This window comes from Lactuca saligna, chromosome 7 (assembly GCF_052625555.1).
Source record: "Lactuca saligna cultivar CGN05327 chromosome 7, ASM5262555v1, whole genome shotgun sequence".
NCBI lineage: Eukaryota > Viridiplantae > Streptophyta > Magnoliopsida > Asterales > Asteraceae > Lactuca > Lactuca saligna.
This window is the reverse complement of record NC_136423.1, coordinates 120,452,769-120,472,832: the sequence shown is the minus strand read 5'-3', so window position 1 is coordinate 120,472,832 and position 20,064 is coordinate 120,452,769. Positions and strand designations below refer to the sequence as shown.

At 35.9% G+C, this 20,064-nt stretch overlaps 1 pseudogene; it reads left to right on the top strand.

Annotated features, from left to right (window-relative positions):
- The first annotated feature begins 555 nt into the window (after window positions 1-555).
- The window catches only part of LOC145007190 (zinc finger CCCH domain-containing protein 26-like), a 42,616-nt pseudogene continuing 23,107 nt past the window's right edge, over window positions 556-20,064 (top strand).

The following is a 20,064-nucleotide window of genomic DNA, read 5'->3' as shown; positions in this document are numbered from 1 at the left end:
CTAATGCTTTGTTCGTGAGTGGTCCTTGGGAGTCAAGGAGCTTCTTGGTTGTAACATTCACTCAATTATATAAGATGGAAATGCATATTTAGGTCATTTGGGTGATAGTTTGTCAGTAAACCCTTGTAGCTCTCCCATGCTTCATAAATTGACTGGCCTCCTTGTTGTTAAAAATTTTCTAATACTTTCTTTAATTTTGAGACCTTCGATGGAGGGAAGAATTGTTCTATCAACACTTCACGTATCCTGGCCCACATTGTAATAGATCCTGGAGGCAGTGCCTTCAACCAATCTTTTGCGACTCCCTTAAACGTAACTGATAGCATTCTAAGTAATGTAGTATCGAGAAGCACATTCAGGATGTTGAAGTAGTCGGCTATATCGTTGACCTCATCAATGTGTTTATGGGCATCTCCTTGATGCTTCACATAGAATGGGATTTCCTTCAGTTGAGCAAGGATGTGGCCCTTCAATTCAAAGTTTGTAGTCACTGGAATGGTGGGTCTAAAAACACCTTGTCTGGTATCCTTACGCATCTTCTTCTTCTACTCATCCATGGTTATATCTGCAATATTCACCATCTCTTCTTCTGGTTTGGGTGACTTGGGTATTCCGGGATCATGATTCACTGTCATCTCTTCTAAAGTTTTCTTGAAGCTTTCACAACCACTTGATTCCCTTATTTCTTTGCCTTTCTTTTTGTGCAAGATTGATTATGGATCTTCCAATGGTGGTATTACTATAGAAATAAAGGTTTAGGTTATAAACTAATTGAAACCAAGAAGAAAATCATGCGTCCAATGAACAAAAATGATAAAAACAAAAATTGGAAATACGAAAAACATGTCTTGTTTAAGATTGATCATGGTGTGTTCAATCATAAAAACAAAAAAAATAGATACGAAAATTAAAGTAGAAAAACTGTGAGTTCATATGTGATAAATCTCACACAAAGGATCGATAAGACTAGAAAATAAATTAACTATTTAGAACTATTCCTCAGCAATGGCCCAAAAAACTTGATTCATGTGGAATGTACTAGTTTTAATCATAACTAACAAAAAAACTAAAACACGGTAGGCAGTGTACCTATCGATTAGCAGCTTACTAAAGGTAAGCAGGTATCGAACACAGGGAACGAAAAACAATTAAAATTACTACTAATGTTATCTAATTTAAATAATGAAATTAAAGAGGGTTTTTTTTCTCTAGTTTTACAAGACTATAAAATTAAGCAATTACTTAAACACTTAGCAAGAACAATTAACAACTAAAAAGAGGAACAAAAGACAACTAGATTCAATTATACTAAAGAGACTGCCATTTAGATTCATTTCACTTACTCCTATAGTTGATTTTGTAGCAAGTGCAATGCATTAATATATCATCAATTATTGTTTTCTAATGTGAATATGTTCAAGTTCACTGTTACAAATCCTTTAGCAAAAAAATCAATTCAAGTAGTGATCAAGTGATTAAACTAAATAGTTTACTAGTGTTCAACTCAAATCAAGCATGACTCATAATAGTAGTTAATTAAATTGATTCGTTCAATTTGATGGGTTTTGATCATTCTAACACTCCTATTGTGTACATGTAACCCTAAAAACCTTGGATCTATGTTTTTCTCTAATATTCATGCATACTTGATTTTTCCAAGGTTCTCATCCTAACTAGCATGTTATGGGGAATTTGCAATATACAAACTAGTAGAATTACATACCTTTGTGTGTTTCTTGAATTCCTAAGGACTTTGTGAGCCTAGCACCCCAAATATGATGCCTCAAATGTGTCACACAACACCACAACACTTGGAATAACTTTAGAGAAGAACACTTTATGTAGAAAATCGGCTAGCCCTCACTCTTATTGTCTTAGTGACGATTTTACTCCATATGAGGTTCATTATATAGTGAATCACATTATGGTAAACCCTAGTGTACATGTCTTTTCATTTCCACCATGATCCATGGGTTTATAACCTCAACGGGGCATCCATTGAGCACCCAATTGGGTCCTAGCCTAATCTAGTGAATCATGGACCTTAAGCCCACCATATAAGAACAAAAGATTAACATAATCAATCATTATATATTTGATTAGTCTCTTTTGATCACAAAATTAATTCCAAATTAATTCTTGATCAATACTAATTAAATAATATGATTTCATATTAATATATTAGAATATATTAATAAATCATAAGTGTCCTTATTCTCATTTTTGTCTATCCAAGTGTTGAGATGTCATGCAACCCAAATGGACCATGCCAAACCGGGTCAACTACATACCAAATATAGTTATGGACTTAGACACCTTATCCAAGACAATTAACATATATAAGGTTGGACATAATATATATCTTACACATTGACTTACTTATTTTTAGTATATCTAGGTTATGTTCACAACACAAGGCTTATAATCTTATTTTCACAAAATTATAAGAGGTTAGTAATCAAGGAAGATGTTCATGCAATCTCAATAACTCATTAACCAATAGAAAATAATTTTCATTAACACATAAAGTTCTTTTAACAAGCTTAAGATGATAAATAATCAAATCAATATAATCCAAAGCCACGAAATCAAACCATACTCATAAGATTCTCTACTCTAAATGATAGTTGCGTGTTTAGCCCTTGACTTTAGCTAAAACAATCATAAAAATGAAATTCATCAACGAAAAGATAATGTAAATAAAGGAATTAATTAAGTTGCTAATGATTTTTGCCTTAAATCTATCCAATTCAAAGTCTCTAGTCGAATTCTAAAATCAAAAGCTCCTAGGGATATATTTGGCCTCCAAAAGTCGATAAAAACTCCAGGCATTTTTTTCGGGCTTTAAGCAGAAACTATCCTTAAATAGATTCTGAAAATCGGTGCAACACGTCGTGTTTTTGAACTCAAGATGTCGTGTTGATCATTAGAAACACATGTATGGCAAGGTACTATTTTATCGAGATTTTCCATATCAATATGCCATGTTGATGATGGTAACACGTCGTGTTCTTCTTAAATTTCATCAACTTTCTTCAAAATCCATGATCCGAGCTTCTAATTGCCGATTGCACTTCATTTTCCTTCCAAGCATGTCTTTGTTGCTGAAAATGAAATTTTAAACTAATTAAGTATCTTTTGTTCAATATTTGAGACAAAAACAACATAAAGTAGTCAAGATAATGAAGAATTTTATGAATAAATATGCCGATATTAGAGACTCCTTCTTGGTGGAAACCTCGGCACACTTAAATATGTCGATCAAACATTCCTGATTGTATCATGCCTGTATTTGAACCCCGTATGTTCTTTTGAATAAAATGCATGCTCTCAAAAAGAGTCCAGACATGTCTTGCGGCACACCGGACATATCTCATCGGCTGGGAATATTCGAATCATGAGTCGATATTTGAAGATGACATGATACTACGTAGGAGACATATGTTGATTAAGTCTATCTATAGGAATAGCTAGAAGAAGCTGTAAAACTAGTCAAAATAGATCAATAACATTCACATGTGATTATGCCAATCAAGTAATGTGATCATGTCAAACAAGTAATGTAATAAAATTAATTTGCAGTTTATCAATACAAATATGAACTGTCATACCTACCTTATGGTATAAATCAAAGTACATGTCCATACGATTCCTAGAATATATAGAACGTCTAAGTCTGACTTCGCGTGAAGAAGTTATGATAAACTCAAACACTATAAATCTCTAAAATTAGAAGAAGTTAAAATATAGTGAGGGTTGGCTACAGGAATCTAAAAGAGAGTTGTAGTACTTGTAAATACCTACACATGGATGTAAAGAACGTTAAAAACGGAGTTCGTATGCAAAAGTTATGACCTTCCGCAGATGTAGCAGTCTAAGAGCATGACACTTGGCAGAAACCCTAAATCAGCCATGCTCCACGACGTGGACATGAGGTCCACAACTTGAATGTGATCTAGGACACTTCTTAATGCTAGAATGCATATGGAAAGTCTACACAAGGGATGTGTTAAATCTCCACGACGTGGACATAAAGGCCACGACATGAAGTTAGTATCGTCACACCTTTCGATGCTAGAACCCAAATTGCAAGTCTTCAAGGTGATGCAACTATGATTCAAGACGTGGATATCAAGCCCACGTTATGGACTTCTCTTTATCAACCTATAAATAGCAAGTTCACCCCTAACCTTTCTTACACCTAAATCTCTTCTCACTCTCGTTTGCTGAAGGCATTCCATATCCAGAGCCCAACAATCACGAACTACTGACTGTTTCTAGTTAGATTCCATAAAATCATGCTACTAGGCTGAGTTTCATAGCCCCACTTTTTAATGTTTGCAGGGGGAAATGCATATATAAAAGTTAATACTATGTTGATATTATAGTAAGTTCATATCAACATAGATAGTTATATTAACTAGGATATAGTTGTTTATGTATGATATATATACCTAAAATATATCCGATTTTGAAGTCAAATAGCTATCTAAAAACTTGTTAGCATGTTGTTATAATAGATTTTACTAATATAGACCCGAAGTGGTATTCTAGAGTTGTGTGTGTATATATATATATATATATATATATATATATATATATATATATATATATATATATATTATGTGCGATATAGTTCCGAAGTTATACTGTGTAAGCATTATGAAATTAGGATTAATGTTTAAACGCATAATCTAGTAACTTAGGGTTTTAGACATGAAAATTCTTTTATTGTTAGGACTATAGAAAGCCGACAAAGTCTACATGAGCTGTTGTATTCATTAACTAAGATTGGGGATCTTAGTGGAAATCCTCTAACCTGTAACCATTAATCCCGTGTGAGCAAGGAAGTCGTGTATGTAAATATATGGGTTGACAACTCTACTCGTGGTTGTTAGCTACTACCCAACTTTTGATGAGTGACGAGATGTCTTTTATTTTTTGTGATCTGTTGTTGATGTATCGCACAATTTTGTATATTGGGAAATCCTTCATGGTACCTCGGGCTTCATGGTATCAATAATGGTAATCCTTCATGGAACCATTGGTGGGATTTATTTTTCAAGAGGTCTTGTATGTCATAGCAACGGTTACAGACTCATTTTAGCAAATTGTTAGAAACATTATACTTTGTCGTTATACAAGTATTAATGTTAAGTATAAGTTTCCCCAATACTTATACTCTAGGTACAAGGAATTTTTAGGTATATTACTTATTTTATAAGTAAAATATTTTATCTATGATATATAATAAATGTTGGAGATAAGTATGAGTTCGAATGACACTTTCAAACAATATTTTATACTTTTTAACTTGGAAAAAGTATTATTTTACTTGGAGTAAAAACCTGTTGACTCACAAACTTTATGTTGATGTATTTTCAAAACGCATGTATTTTTCAGGAACTTGATGTGCTGAAACGTTAGTCGAATAGGATAAGTTTTACTATTATCCTCTCTGTTCATATGGAACACACATACACACACACAAACACACACACACACACACACACACATATATATATATATATACATATATATATTAGGACATGTACGATAATTCGGATACTATGTAATAATCATTAGGAAACAAGAATAATGTAACTTTCTATCATCAATAAAGGTATGCAATTTTATTCTTTTCATCTTAATCACCACTACAACACCACCTTTCCACCACCACCGAAAAACAACTCCTCCACCACTTTCTCCACTAATTTGGCAAGTAAAAATCACCCTCCTCCCTCCCTCCACTCCAGCACCTTAACTCATTGTTTACAGCCAAAAAAAAATAGGCTGCCACCGCAACACATCCCTCACTATCACTGAAAGTTGATGGTGTCACTACTCTCCACCACCTCGTATTCCATCCCTTATCCACCGTAAGCCAACTACTCCCTTTGTTTTATATCTTTTTTTGTTTGTTTTGCTTCCCTGTAAATCGCAAATGGCCAAATTGAAGTTCTTTGTTTCTTTTTTCTTTTGCTTTCTTAGCATGTAGCAATCAGAGGAAGGAGATAATCAACATTTTTTTCCAAACTTCATTCTAATATGTTTAAAACACTCCCCTCCCTCGAAATTCCTTTCAAAATAAGTCCAAAAGTAATTAAACTTCCATTCCGTTTAATTAGTTTACACCCCTCTTTGAGAAATGTTTTAAAAAAATATCAAAGGCTTCAAACTTGCATTCCATTATTATTATTTTAACCCTCCTTTGAGATTTGTTGACAAATCAACTCATAACCACTCCAACTTCAATTTAATTTATTTAAAACCCACCCTCTTTTAAATTTTCTTTACAAATAAGTCCAAAGTCTTCAAAGTTTTATTTTAAATAAATACAACCACCGACCTTGAGAAATTCTTTACAAAATATGTCCAAAACTCAAACTTGGATTTAAAAATAAACCATTTTAGTCCCTTCTTTGGTTTATTTTTAACACAATCGGTCCCATTTAGTTTATTTATTTTAAGAACTCAACCCTATAGTTTAGTTAAATTACCAACCAACCTCAAACTATTAACTTATATTAAAATTTCTATTTAAGTTATTAGGAAACTAATTAAATCGTGATGGTTCGTTCTCAAAGTGACACATCTCGGTTTCTCGCATCAAATATTTAAAACAAATTGACAACCACATTATATGGTGATTGCTTACAGCTCCTTTTTAATAGTTTTAATTATTTTGAGGGACGGAGGCAGGAGGGGGGTGCATGTGCCTATATAAACTTTATACAAATCAGTACGCCTAGTAACATATCCATATTTAAGTTTGGGTTAGGAAATATTCGCACCTCAGTTAATGGATTTATAGACATACATTATTCATTAACTAAATTCTAAAAACCTAGAATACCCACACTACTATGACCATTAATCTTAGGAACGAGATACATATATATGTAGATCTATATGGGGTTGACATCCCTACATGTGGTTCCTAGCTACAACCTCAACCGATCAATCAAAGCGGGTGATAAGTGTCTACAAACATTACTACGATGCCCAATGAAGCATTGTAGCAGAGAAATAAGTCCTGAGTCAATCATTCAATAATCTCCAAACTTCTCTCTTACAATGACAAAAAAGATTTCAATTCTCTATTATTTGAAATCAGAAGGATTTCAATTACCTCCCTATCATATCGAAATCTGGAGGATTTCCAAATCAATCACCATTCCCCAATTGTTTGGAAATTGGTAGGATTTCAGGAATTCATTTCACTCTATAATTTGGAAACATATAGGATTCTAAGAACAAATTATACTAATACAATATCATACAATACAACTCCTACGTACTTGTTTATAATTAAGTTGTATAAAAACTTATGTGTGTCTTTTCTAAACGTTTAAGATAAAGGCCCCTTGAAGGAATCTACAAGTTCACCCACCACGATCATTTCGATTGGACTCAACACTAATGCAAACACTAATTGCATAAGGAGTTGTCACAACCTTAGCTAAGTATGAGGCCAGCCAAAACAAATCTTTCGTGGACAGTGGAAATGATGGCGGTATTCTAGTCTTTAACAAAAACAACCCTAGATCTTGTTCATACAAGGATTAATTAGCCTACCAACCCCAATCTTTTTTCGGTAAGGAAGGATATATTGGTCTATCCCATTGGATAGAGTTGATGGAGGTAGTGCTTAGCATCAGCTCTTGCGCTAATAATTCTTGTGACAAGTATGTCACTTGTACGATAATGGATTATGCCCTGTCTTGGTGGAATAACCATACCAAGTCTATAATAATCAATATAGCCTGAGCAATTTATTGGGAAGCCCTGAAACAAATGTTGATCGAGGCATATTGTCCACGACAAGAAACTCAGGTCCTAGAACAAGAACTGTTGAACCTTACTATGAATGAGTCAAAGGCGGCTTCTTAAACCACCCAGTTTAACTACCACGCCAACCTCTGCCCGAGTATGGTAAACTTAGAATAAATAAAGATTGAAAGGTTCATTTAGGGGCTAACTCCCCCAGTTCAAGGTCTTGTTGCTGCATTCAGAACCACTGCCTTTGATAGTGCTAAAAAATTAGCATACCATTTGACTAAGCAATATCTCCGTCCGAGTACCATGACCCAACATACGAAACATAACCAGACGGAGGGTACAAAATGGAAATACCATGAGGAGTCCAAAGGGAACTTCAAACTCTTCAAGCCCAAATCAAAACCTATGACTGTCTAAAAGACTAACAAAAACACTCCTAATTCGACCAAGTCATACTCTCAAACTTTACCCCATTGTACCAAGTGTAATTTTCACCATGTTGGGAATTTCATGGTCTGTAATAACATTAACTTAAGAAGTCATACCACTAATTTCTACAGAAACACCCTAAACAATACAACCTCAACCACTGTTGTAGCAAAAATGCATATCTACTTCAAATGCAACCAAACGGGACACTTCAAGAAGGATTACCTAAGCTGATGAAGGAGATGCTCACCAAGACCCGTAGGAATTATGAACCATAGTTTTAGAAACACAGTAAAATATAAATTCTAAAAAGTTAATAAATATTACACAATAGAAATGGTATTCAGCCAAATAGAAAACAATTTAGAAATACTCATCAATTGCTTTCTCACCCTAAATAACCACGTCATTCACATGGACCTAATGCCTATGACCACTGGAAGTTCGGTGTGATTATCAAAATGGATTGGTCATCACCTCTTTGAAAGGAGGTTCAATGATATGAAAAGTCGTCCGACTACTATTACCCAACAATGAGGCTCTTTTCATTTACGGAGATAAATAAGAGAAGAACCTATGATTCATCACTTGCATGAAGGCAATGAAGTATTTGCATAAGAGATGCTTCACTTTCTTGGCCTATGTGGTGAATATGAAAGACAAGGGTAAGGAGATCAAATACATACTGAAAGTGTGCGACTACCCATACATATCTCCAGAGGATCCGCCTGGACTACTTCAAATAAGATAGGTCAAATTTTGAATCGACTTAATCTTGGGTGCAACACCAGTGGCATGATCTCCTTATCATCTGGCTCCATTAGAAGTGTAAGAACTATCAACTCAAATTCAACAACTTCTCGAGAAAGAGGATAAGAGCTTGATCTTAATCTACAATCTTCATATTCACACCTCGTAAGTCCAAGAGGATCTTAATGAAGTTATCTAGATGATACTTTGCTAGGGTATGTTCTGACATCCTAAGAGTATTTTGATACAACCTGTTCATTATAGAATTGTTTTGATACTTGTCACATAATTTCTCCTAAATCCCAAATTCACTCGTTTGATCCACGAAGATTCTCAGTACATCATTTCTCAAACTCAATAGAATAGTTCTATTGATCTTTCCATAATATACAACTTCTTTTTTCTCCACCATGTTCTTTTGCAATTTCTCTTCTCCTTCTAATACGACTAGATATCCTTGTTGAGCGAGAATAGCCTTCATCTTCACTTTAACCAAAAGCAAAATCATTCGAATCATTTAACTTCTCCAAATAAAATTTGTAAGATGCATATTTAATAAATAGAACACATGGTTCTGATACTACTTTTTAGGAAATTAGATGATACTTGTCAAGATTCAAAACACATTTGATGCCACTTGACAAGTGTTATTTGTCTACTTTATTAGGTAATAAATTGAATAAAACACAAAATTATATAGTATTTATGTGGTTTGGTCAATGTGACCTACATCACGAGCAGGAAGGTAGTATTCTTTATTTATGAGCTCTCAAACAAATATTACAATTAAAACCAATAGAGATTGGACATTCTCACAAAGGATATAAAACACACCAAATGACATAGTTATCATCCTTATTTATAGTGGAGGGATCATACATAAAACCCTAATAGGTCAAGCTCATTAGCCTATATTCCCATTAATGGTTTCAACCAATCATAATCCGACATTCAGTAGCTTTAAAAAAATTCATCCTGGTGGCACGTCATGATCCATAGTGGCACATCTTGATGGAAGAGTGGCACAACAAGATTAACGTGGCACATCACCCATCAAGGTGGCACATCATGAAATAATCCATGAGTGTCTTTAACTTTTGACCATCATTGGAAATTATTGAATATCGTATTAAGCATCATAATATAAGTTCATGGATAACATTTCACATCAAGGAATACATGTGACATGCCTTGCACCAAGATGACACATCTTGTGTAAGGTACGTTGCACCTTCTCCAAGGTTGGCATATCTTCCTACAAGATAGAACTCTTAGCTCCAAGTTGGCAATAATTCACAAATGGCAAACCTTACTTCAAGTCAGCTCGTCTTCCTTCTAGATGGCACACATCCTCCACAAATTGTGTGCTTACATCCCAAGGTGACGCACTGTGCTTCTAAGTAGCATACAATATATCCTAAGTGGAGCATCTAAGAATATGATGACAAATATAGATCATAGATGGCACAATCCATGTACCATGATACTCAATTCCACTCCCATATGCTCTATACCGCTTTTTGAACATCTATTCATTTGTCACCTAATCCTTTCCTTTGGTAGATGATCCATTGATCTCAAATGCTCCTTGCAAAGGCTCCAAATGCTTAAGTCACATTCAACAATATATATAAAGAGAGAGAGAGAGAGAGAGAGAGAGAGAGAAAGAAAGAGATAGGTTCATATGTTTCTAACAATTATTGTGTGCTTGTAAGTGTTGAATATAGTGTCTAAGTCCATAACTTTATTTAGTATGAACTTGACCCGACTGGGCATGGTCCATTTGGGTTGCATGGCATTGCAATACTTAGATAGACTAAATGAGAGAATAAGGCACTTATGATTATTAATATATTATAAGTTCCAATATATTAATAAGAGTATTATTTAATTGGTATTTGATCAAGTATTAATCTAGTATTAATTTGGTATTCAAAGTGAGGCTAATTAAATACATAGGGTTGATTATGACAATCATCAATTCTTTATGGTGGAGTAATGATCCATGGTTTATGGGTTATGGATGTAACCACTTGGAGCTCCATGGATAGTCCATGGGAGTTACAAATCCATGGGTCGTGAGAAATGAAGAGTCATGACAATTATGGGTCTTCATGATGAAACCCTAATTGTGACACCACTATAAAAGGGACCCTTTGGCTAGCAAAATCAGTACCTAGTGTTACTAGAGAGGGCATAACTGATTTTTGAGTGCAAGAAGTATTCTCTCAAGTTATTCCAAGTTTTGTGGTGTTGTGTGAAGCATTTGAGGCACAACATTTGGGGTGCTAGGCTCACAAAGTCTTGATGGAATCCAAGCAACAACAAGGTATGTAATTCTACTAGTTTTTATGTTTCATATATTCCCCATGCCATGCTAGTTAGGAAATAACCTTGAAAAAGAAATTTGCATGTATATAGAGAAAACATATATTCAAGGTTATTAGGGTTGCATGTACACTTAGGAATTATTAGAATACTCAAAACCCATCAGTGGTATCAGAGCCTAGGATTGTTTTCTATATACATATGCAAAACTGCTTGAAAATCAAAAAATCTGCTCACTGACGACTGGACTTGCCTAGTTCATGGGGAGGACTCGCCGAGTCCATGAAGAAATTCATCCTACTCGTAGAGTAGGATCTTGCACTCGACGAGTAGAAGCGAGCTGGGCAGCTTTTCGTGTTTTGTTGCTGGAAATGGATGAAAATCATTATACCAATATGTTTTGGACTTGTAAAATCTGTTTTTCAAAATGATAATGATTATGTTAACCCATTTTAAATGGCTTTTATCAATTTTCAAGTATTGTATATGTTTATATGATTTCTTGAAATTGCTTGACATGAATTTGTGTTCTTATGAGTTTTTAGAAGATCATAAGAATTGTGTGTAATCTCCATGTGTGTTTAATTCATGATCTTAATGGCAATAATGGTGTCCATAACTTGTCCTCAAGTTATGGATAACCAAAAGTCACTTCTTTAAATTGTGATTAAAGAACTAAAGAGGTTTCATAAAATGAAGAGTCTTCGTTTTTATGAACCATTAAAACTCATAAGTTACAAATTGAAGAGACTTGGAATAGTTTCAATTCTTGCCCTCAAGTTTTGGAATTTGAAAAGCCTTACACTTTAATTCCAAATTAAACCTTAGATTTTTAAAAAGTTTAAAAATCAACACTTATACTATTATTATAATTTTATTATATAGATATGTATAACCGGCACATCGATTAGGTAATATTGTTGAGGGTACCAAGTCAATTTGTATGGTTATTCACACCTTGTTTGTGATCCTCGGCATCCCAATCACAAACTTGAGAGGGCACATTCAAGATTTAAACATGCCATTGAAAAGTTCAATGTATCTCAAAAGATCTAGGAGTTTCATAACCAATAAAACCTAATAATAAAATATTTCATTCTTATGGTGGAAATTGGTAAATCGTCATTTACCTGCCTTCAAATATTTTATAGTGTGGATTACGGCATCCCTCTTCCACCTATAAATAGTTTGTTTGATCCTAGCATTAATATTTCATTTGGGTGAATTATGAAGGACTCTTAATCTAATGAAACTTATCTTCCTTTTATTCTAGATGTCTTCCAATAATGCTGCTGGCTCAAACCCTACAGGCTCCTTTTCCCTAATGAACTTGTGTGGTAAGGTCATCTTTGATGGATACAACTTTAATGAGTGGATCAGAAACATCAGGATGATTACCCGCTATGAGGACAAAGAATATGTCCTTGAAAGGGAGCTTAAGGTTGTTAATGAAGCCACTTCTACTCCTGAAGAGTTTGCAGAGTTCATTGCACATGAGAAGGATGCCACCAAGGTGTCCTGCATCATGATGGCCACAATGACTCCGGAACTACAAAAATCTTATGAAGATTTCTACCCGTATGAGATGCACCTGGATCTGATGGAAGGGTACCATCAGAGCGCGCGTCAAGGGAGGTATGAAATCATTTCCTCCATGATAACCGCAAGGATGAAGGATGGTGAGCCCATCACCAGTCACTTGCAGAAGATACAGAGCTTCGTTGACCGGTTGCTAAAGCTCAATGTTGACTTCCCTAAAGAATTCGCGATTTACATCATTCTCCATTCCTTACCTTCAAGTTATTATCAGTTTCGTATGACTTATCATATGAACAAGGAGGAAGTCACACTTAGCAAACTTCAAGGACTCTTAAGGACAACTGAAAATGGCCTTAAGGGTAAAGCAGTTGCTACTTCTACTCCTTTAACAGCCCCTGTTCTTGCAATTGGGCAAGGGAATGGTAAGAAGAGGAAAAGCCCTTCGAAGGGTACCAAGGGTAAGACTCTTGATGGTTCCTCTTCAATTGGGACAAAGAAAGGTCCCATTACTCCTTCTTCAAACCCAAAGGAAGCACAGTGCTTCTATTGCCAGGATAAGGGACACTTAAAGCGAAGCTACGCCAAATATCTGCAAGATGTAAAGGATGGGAAGGTTAAACCCACCCATGCAGGTATTTACACAATATTGTCTAACAACTCATCTAATGCTAATTCTTGGGTGCTTGATACAGGGTGTGGTATTCATATTTGTACTAATTTGTAGGCACTAAAAAGAAGTGAGCAAGTGGAGCACGAGAAGATAAACTTAGTCATGGGCAACATGAAAGCATCACATGTTACCAAGATAGGAGTTTATTCTTTATTGCTTGATAATGGGTTAATGTTAGATTTGAATAAGTGTTCTTACTCTCCCGAAATGGCGAGAAATATTATTTCTTTTCATGGCTTGTACAAACAAGTTTTTTCATTTTCATTTGATAATAAAAATGGTGCTATTAATGTTTATTACAATGATGTATTTTACATTAAAGCAATACCTTCTGATGGTGTATATGAAGTTGTGAATGTTGTAGACAATCTAGGAAATAATGTGTTGTATATTGATTCTTCTGATAGCTTGGATAAAGCATCCTTGTGGCATTGTCGTCTTGGACATGTTAACAAGAAGCGCATAGGCCAACTCCAAAAGGCTGGAGTCTTGGAATCAGTTGACCTCAAGTCAGATGATAGTTGCGAGTCTTGTTTACTTGGAAAAACAACAAAGTCACCCTTCATAGTTACTTGTGATAGGGGTGAAGGTTTGTTGGACCTTGTACACACGGATGTGTGTGGGCCTTTCAAAGTGGCTATAAGGGATGCTAATCGCTATTATGTGACTTTTACTGATGATTACAGTAGACATGGATATATTTACTTAATCAAGCATAAGTGATAAACCTTTGAAAAGTTCAAAGAGTTTAAGCAGGAAGTTGAGAATCAATTGGGCAGGAACATCAAGATGCTCCGATCTGATCGGGGAGGAGAGTATCTTAGCATTGATTTCCTTGACTATCTTAAGGAATGTGGGATTGTCTCACAATTAACACCTCCCAGGACACCACAGTTGAATGGTGTAGCTGAGAGGTGGAATCGAACCTTGTTGGACATGGTTCGTTCCATGATGAGTCGAGCTTCGTTACCAATCTCTTTCTGGAGGTATTCCTTAGAGACTGCCGCCCATATCCTTAATCTAGTCCCTACTAAAAAGGTTGCCAAAACACCTCACGAGATGTGGACTGGGAAAGTGCCCAATTTGGACCACATCAAGATTTGGGGTTGTGAAGCTTTTGTGAGGCGTGAGACTCATGAAAAGCTTGAACACCGAAGCGAGAAGTGTGTTTTCATCGGCTACCCACAGAGATCCTTTTGTTACCTCTTCTATAGACCCAGTGATAATGTGGTCTTTGTGGCGAGAAGAGGGGTCTTTCGTGAGAGAGAATTCATAAGCCAAGGGGACAGTGGTAGTACACTAATAGATTTGGATGAACCTAATAATTATAAGGAAGCCATGGCAGGTCCTGAGTCTGCAAAATGGAAGGAGGCTATGGACAGCGAGATTCAGTCCATGTATGACAATCAAGTTTGGAACTTGGTTGACAATGTACCAGGTCGTAAGACAGTTGGGTGCAAATGGATCTTCAAGAAGAAGACCGACATGGATGGGAAAGTACACACTTATAAAGCGCGACTGGTTGCGAAGAGCTTTACTCAAACTTCGGGAGTTGACTATGATGAGACCTTCTCACCAGTAGCTAAGATTAAGTCTATTAGAGTGTTGTTAGCCATAGCTGCATTTCATGATTAAGAAATATGACAAATGGATGTCAAAACCACTTTCCTTAATGGGAAGTTGGCTGAGGATGTTTACATGGCTCAGCCAGAGGGTTTTGTCGCTCCAAAATACCCTAATAGAGTATGTAAGCTTGAAAAATCCATTTATGGATTGAAACAAGCATCTCGCAGGTGGAATCTTTGCTTTGATGAGAAAGTCAAAGAGTTTGGCTTTTCTAGAAGTGGGGATGAGTCTTGTGTGTATGTCAGGGGTAGTGGGAGCATAGTTAGCTTCTTGGTGTTGTATGTGGATGACATACTTCTCATAGGAAATGACATCCCAACTTTGCAGGAGGTTAAGGCCTGGCTTGGGAAGTGTTTTGCTATGAAGGACCTTGGGGAAGCTGCCTATATCATTGGGATAAGGATATTGAGAGATAGGAGTAAGAGACTAATTGGACTTAGTCAAAGTAGTTATGCGGATAAGGTACTGAAGAGGTTCAGTATGCAAGATTCCAAGAAAGGAGAATTGCCAATCCAGAGTAATGCCAAGCTAAGTAAGACTCAGAGTCCGAGCACAGAGGCAGAGATAGCTGAAATGAGTCAGATACCATATGCTTCCGCTTTGGGATCGATCATGTATGCTATGACGTGTACTCGCCTTGATGTGGCCTTTGCTTTGAGCATGGTCAGTAGATATCAAGGGAACCCTGGCAAGGCACACTAGACAGCGGTAAATAACATTCTCAAGTATTTGCGGAGGACTAAGGACTAGGTCCTTACCCTCGGAGGTAGTGATGACTTGAGAGTGGAAGGATATAGTGATGCTAGCTTTCAAATTGATAGGGATAATTTCCGCTCTCAGTCAGGCTGGGTATTTATCCTCAATAGAGGAGCAATTACTTGGAAAAGTTTCAAGTAGGAGACAGTAGCTGATTTGACTTGTGAATCAGAGTACATAGCAACAAGCGAGGCAGCAAAAGAGGTGATATGGCTAAAGAACTTCATCAGAGACCTTGGAGTTGTACCAGCTATAAAGGAGCCAATGGAAATTTTCTGTGACAGTGAAAGTGCGGTTGCTTTGGCTAAAGAACCAAGAGATTACGGAAGATCTAGGCACATTGACAGGAAATACCATTTCATCAGTCGTAGAATAGAAGAAGGACTCCTCGTTGCAAAGAGGGTATCATCAGATGAGAACCCAGCAGATCCCCTCACGAAGGGACTGAGCAGGGTTAAGCATTTACAGCATGCGAAGCGCATTGGGCTGAAGGATGATATTAGTTTCAATAATTAGATTCCTGAAACTTGTAAAATGTAATTGAGATGTGATGATAAATAAAAGCTGTTATTTATTTATGAGTAAGGTGTTACTATCTTGTGTTGATTGTTTACTATGTTTCAACTTTGCATGTTTTACATCCAGAACAATTATGTTATTATTCAAACCATCCACAGTCAGTCATACTTTGGAAGTAAGTATTGATTTAAGACTGTCATGAATTTGGCTTGTATGATTTGTCTAAAGTGCTTTAGGTAATACAATGGTTGCTACAACATTCATGAGTACTCATAAGGGATGAGTATTGGATTCAACCCACGCTCACTTGTATGACTTCATGGAATTTATCTCGAGTGGTCGTGAGACAGTAATATCATATAAATCATCAAACCTAGAGGTATGAGTTGTTGACTATGAGTTGGTTATTCATTGATTGTACAAAAACGCATTGGTAACTCGATGTTATAAAATGTGCCTTTGTGAATAATTCAACAAGTAGTTGGTACAAGCATATCAGTCGAAGTTTATCTGTTCCTTTTAGAAATAGAAGCGATATCGGGGGCCCTCGATGATTTGGTTTTGACCTATGTACCGGGCCCGGTCAGAACCTAATTGATTTGTTCAATTTAGTTCTACATCGAAACAAATCGGAGATCGAGAAACAAATGTTGGACAATAAGTAAGACCATGTTCCATGTGTTTGTCCGGCTGATATCATGAGAGTAGAGGATTATATGATCACTTATCTTAAATGGCGTATCATCATCATCTCAGTCCCGAGAGACTTTGAAAGAGTTATGATTGCTAGTCGGGTTTTGAAGTCATATTTGCAAATATTGTTATTACACTTATCTAAGTGGGAGACTGTTGGATATAGTGTCTAAGTCCGTAACTTTATTTGGTATGAACTTGACCCGACCCGGCATGGTCCATTTAGGTTGCATGGCATTGCAATACTTGGATAGACTAAATGAGAGAATAAGGAACTTATGATTATTAATATATTATAAGTTCTAATACATTAATAATAGTATTATTTAATTGGTATTTGACCAAGTATTAATCTAGTATTAATTTGGTGATCAAAGTGAGGCTAATTAAATACATAGGGTTGATTATGACAATCATCAATTCTTTATGGTGGATTAATGATCCATTGTTTATGGGTTATGGATGTAACCACTTGGAGCTCCATTGATAGTCCATGGGAGTTACAAATCCATGGGTCATGCGAAATGAAGAGTCATGACAATTATGGGTCTTCATGATGAAACCCTAATTGTGACACCACTATAAAAGGGACCCTTTGGCTAGCAAAATAGGTACCTAGTGTTACTAGAGAGGGAATAACCAATTTATGAGTGCAAGAAGTATTCTCGCAAGTTATTCCAACTTTTGTGGTGTTGTGTGAAGCATTTGAGGCACAACATTTAGGGTGTTAGGCTCACAAAGTGTTGAAGGAATCCAAGCAACAACAAGGTATGTATTTCTACTAGTTTTTATGTTTCATATATTCCCCATGCCATGCTAGTCAGGAAATAACCTTGAAAAAGAAATTTGCATGTATATAGAGAAAACATAGATTCAAGGTTATTAGGGTTGCATGTACACTTAGGAAGTGTTAGAATGCTCAAAACCCATCAGTAAGGACCAATAAGATTTCAAAAAAATATAAATCATTATATATATATATATATATATATATATATATATATATATATATATATATATATATATAAACCTAAAAACAGCTTCCTCTAAATTGTCGATACCGCTTTTTCCATCTTCATTTTCTTACTTCAAAGAAATCAAGTGAGAACTTTCCTCACTTTCGGGTATGCTCCTATCCCTAACCATCTCACTGGTGTATGTATGTTCATTTTAGGGGTTCGTTCTTCAACAATCATTATCCCTTCACTTGTGTATGCATGTTCTTCATGGGGGTTTGTTCTTCAACAACCATAATCTCTTCATCACCATCCTTACAGAAGTCGACCTCAACCATAAAAAATTTCAAGCTTTGGCCACAAAAATGTTTAACATCCTGATGTTGAAGTGATTCCAAATTCTAATCCTAAGTTTGAAGATTATTTCATTTTAGCCCTTATGTATGAGAAATGTTACAAAATGGCCCATAGTGGTATTTTTGTAAATAATGGTCGTAGGACACATACATTGGGCATACATATTGTATGTTGCGCGTATGTGTCAGGATTCTAAACCCTAATTCTTAGGTTTTTGACCCTAATTAAACATATTTATGGCCTCCAAGTGTCTTCTTTCATCAACCTCCATCATTTCACTCGAAATTAGCAAACCCTAGTCCCTTGTTTGAGCATTCTTGACCTTTTGTGTGCATTTTGGTGACCATGAGGAGAAGAAAGGATATAGAATGACCTTGGAAGCTTGAAGAAGCTTTGGATCAAGAATACTCATCTATCTAGCAACCTCTCGGAGATATAAAGTTTTGAACTTTGCTTGTATTTCTTTAGATCTTGTTAGCTATTGATTCTTGAAGCATGTTGGTCCCAAGTCTTGACCTTTATCAATATGGCATACTCCATGTAGTATAAGTTGTTCTTTTAGAAGTTTTGAGATGTCTAGAAGCATAAAAATATGATCTTGGTTCTTACTTCTTGCACATGTATGTGCTAGAGTGTCCTAACAAATTAAGAATTTAGGGTTTGTTGGTATTAGGCACTTACAGCCATCCAAAGTCATAAAGTTGGAAACTCTACAACTTATAATGATATTTTAGGCTTAGAATTTGATTTGGATATAAGGACATGATGGATTAAGATATTAATAAGAAGTTAAGGTAACCAGTTGCGTATGTTAGGCGTACCAAATGGCACCTTGCACGTATGCGGTCAAATCCTTGACGTCTGTCAACAGGAGTATGATCCACGTACAGCTGAGTACGCCTAGCATACTCGGGTGGGTTGACTCAGCCGGTTGTTGGCATTGACCTTTTGATCAAGCTTAACCTAAGGGTAATTTTGGTATGTTAGGTCTTTTAGATTTATTAACAAAGTTTAGATCACTATTTTTGTTTGAGTGATCGGTAGAGTTGGTGTTGGAGTTTTACTCTGTGTTGTGTACATTTATACTACTCATCAGATTGAGAAGTGTGTTTTTCGCACTCTACTTAGGGGTCGAAGAAACCAATGTCACCCACTAGATTATGCATCCTGGTTATAGGGTAATGTTATGCTAGTATAAGACTGATTAGTAGATATGTATAATTATCTTTGTTTGCTAGATCTGTGTTTATGTTTATCTATAGCATATGTCAACATATTATGGTTGGTTTGAGGCAGTCCTACTTTGAGTTGAAGCTTAAGACACCTGAGGTGGTCCAGATAGGCTATAGGCCCTTTGTGGCAGTCCAGTTATGCCGAAGGGCTGTATAGCGATCCAGATAGGCTGTAGGCCCTGCGAGGCGATCCATTCAGCTTGAAGGCTTATAGTTGCATGCTTTTTTGCTATGTTGTGTGATGGTACTTTAGGGGAAATCACTAAGATTTGGCTTATAGTTTCAGTTCAATGTTTCAGGTACTCCAAAGGATCGTGGGAATGTGAAGTCCTACTTGTGCACATCTTCCCATTTTCATGATATTAACGTTCGGGACACTATGATATGATTTTGCTTTTGAAACAATGGTTTTTCTTGTAAACAA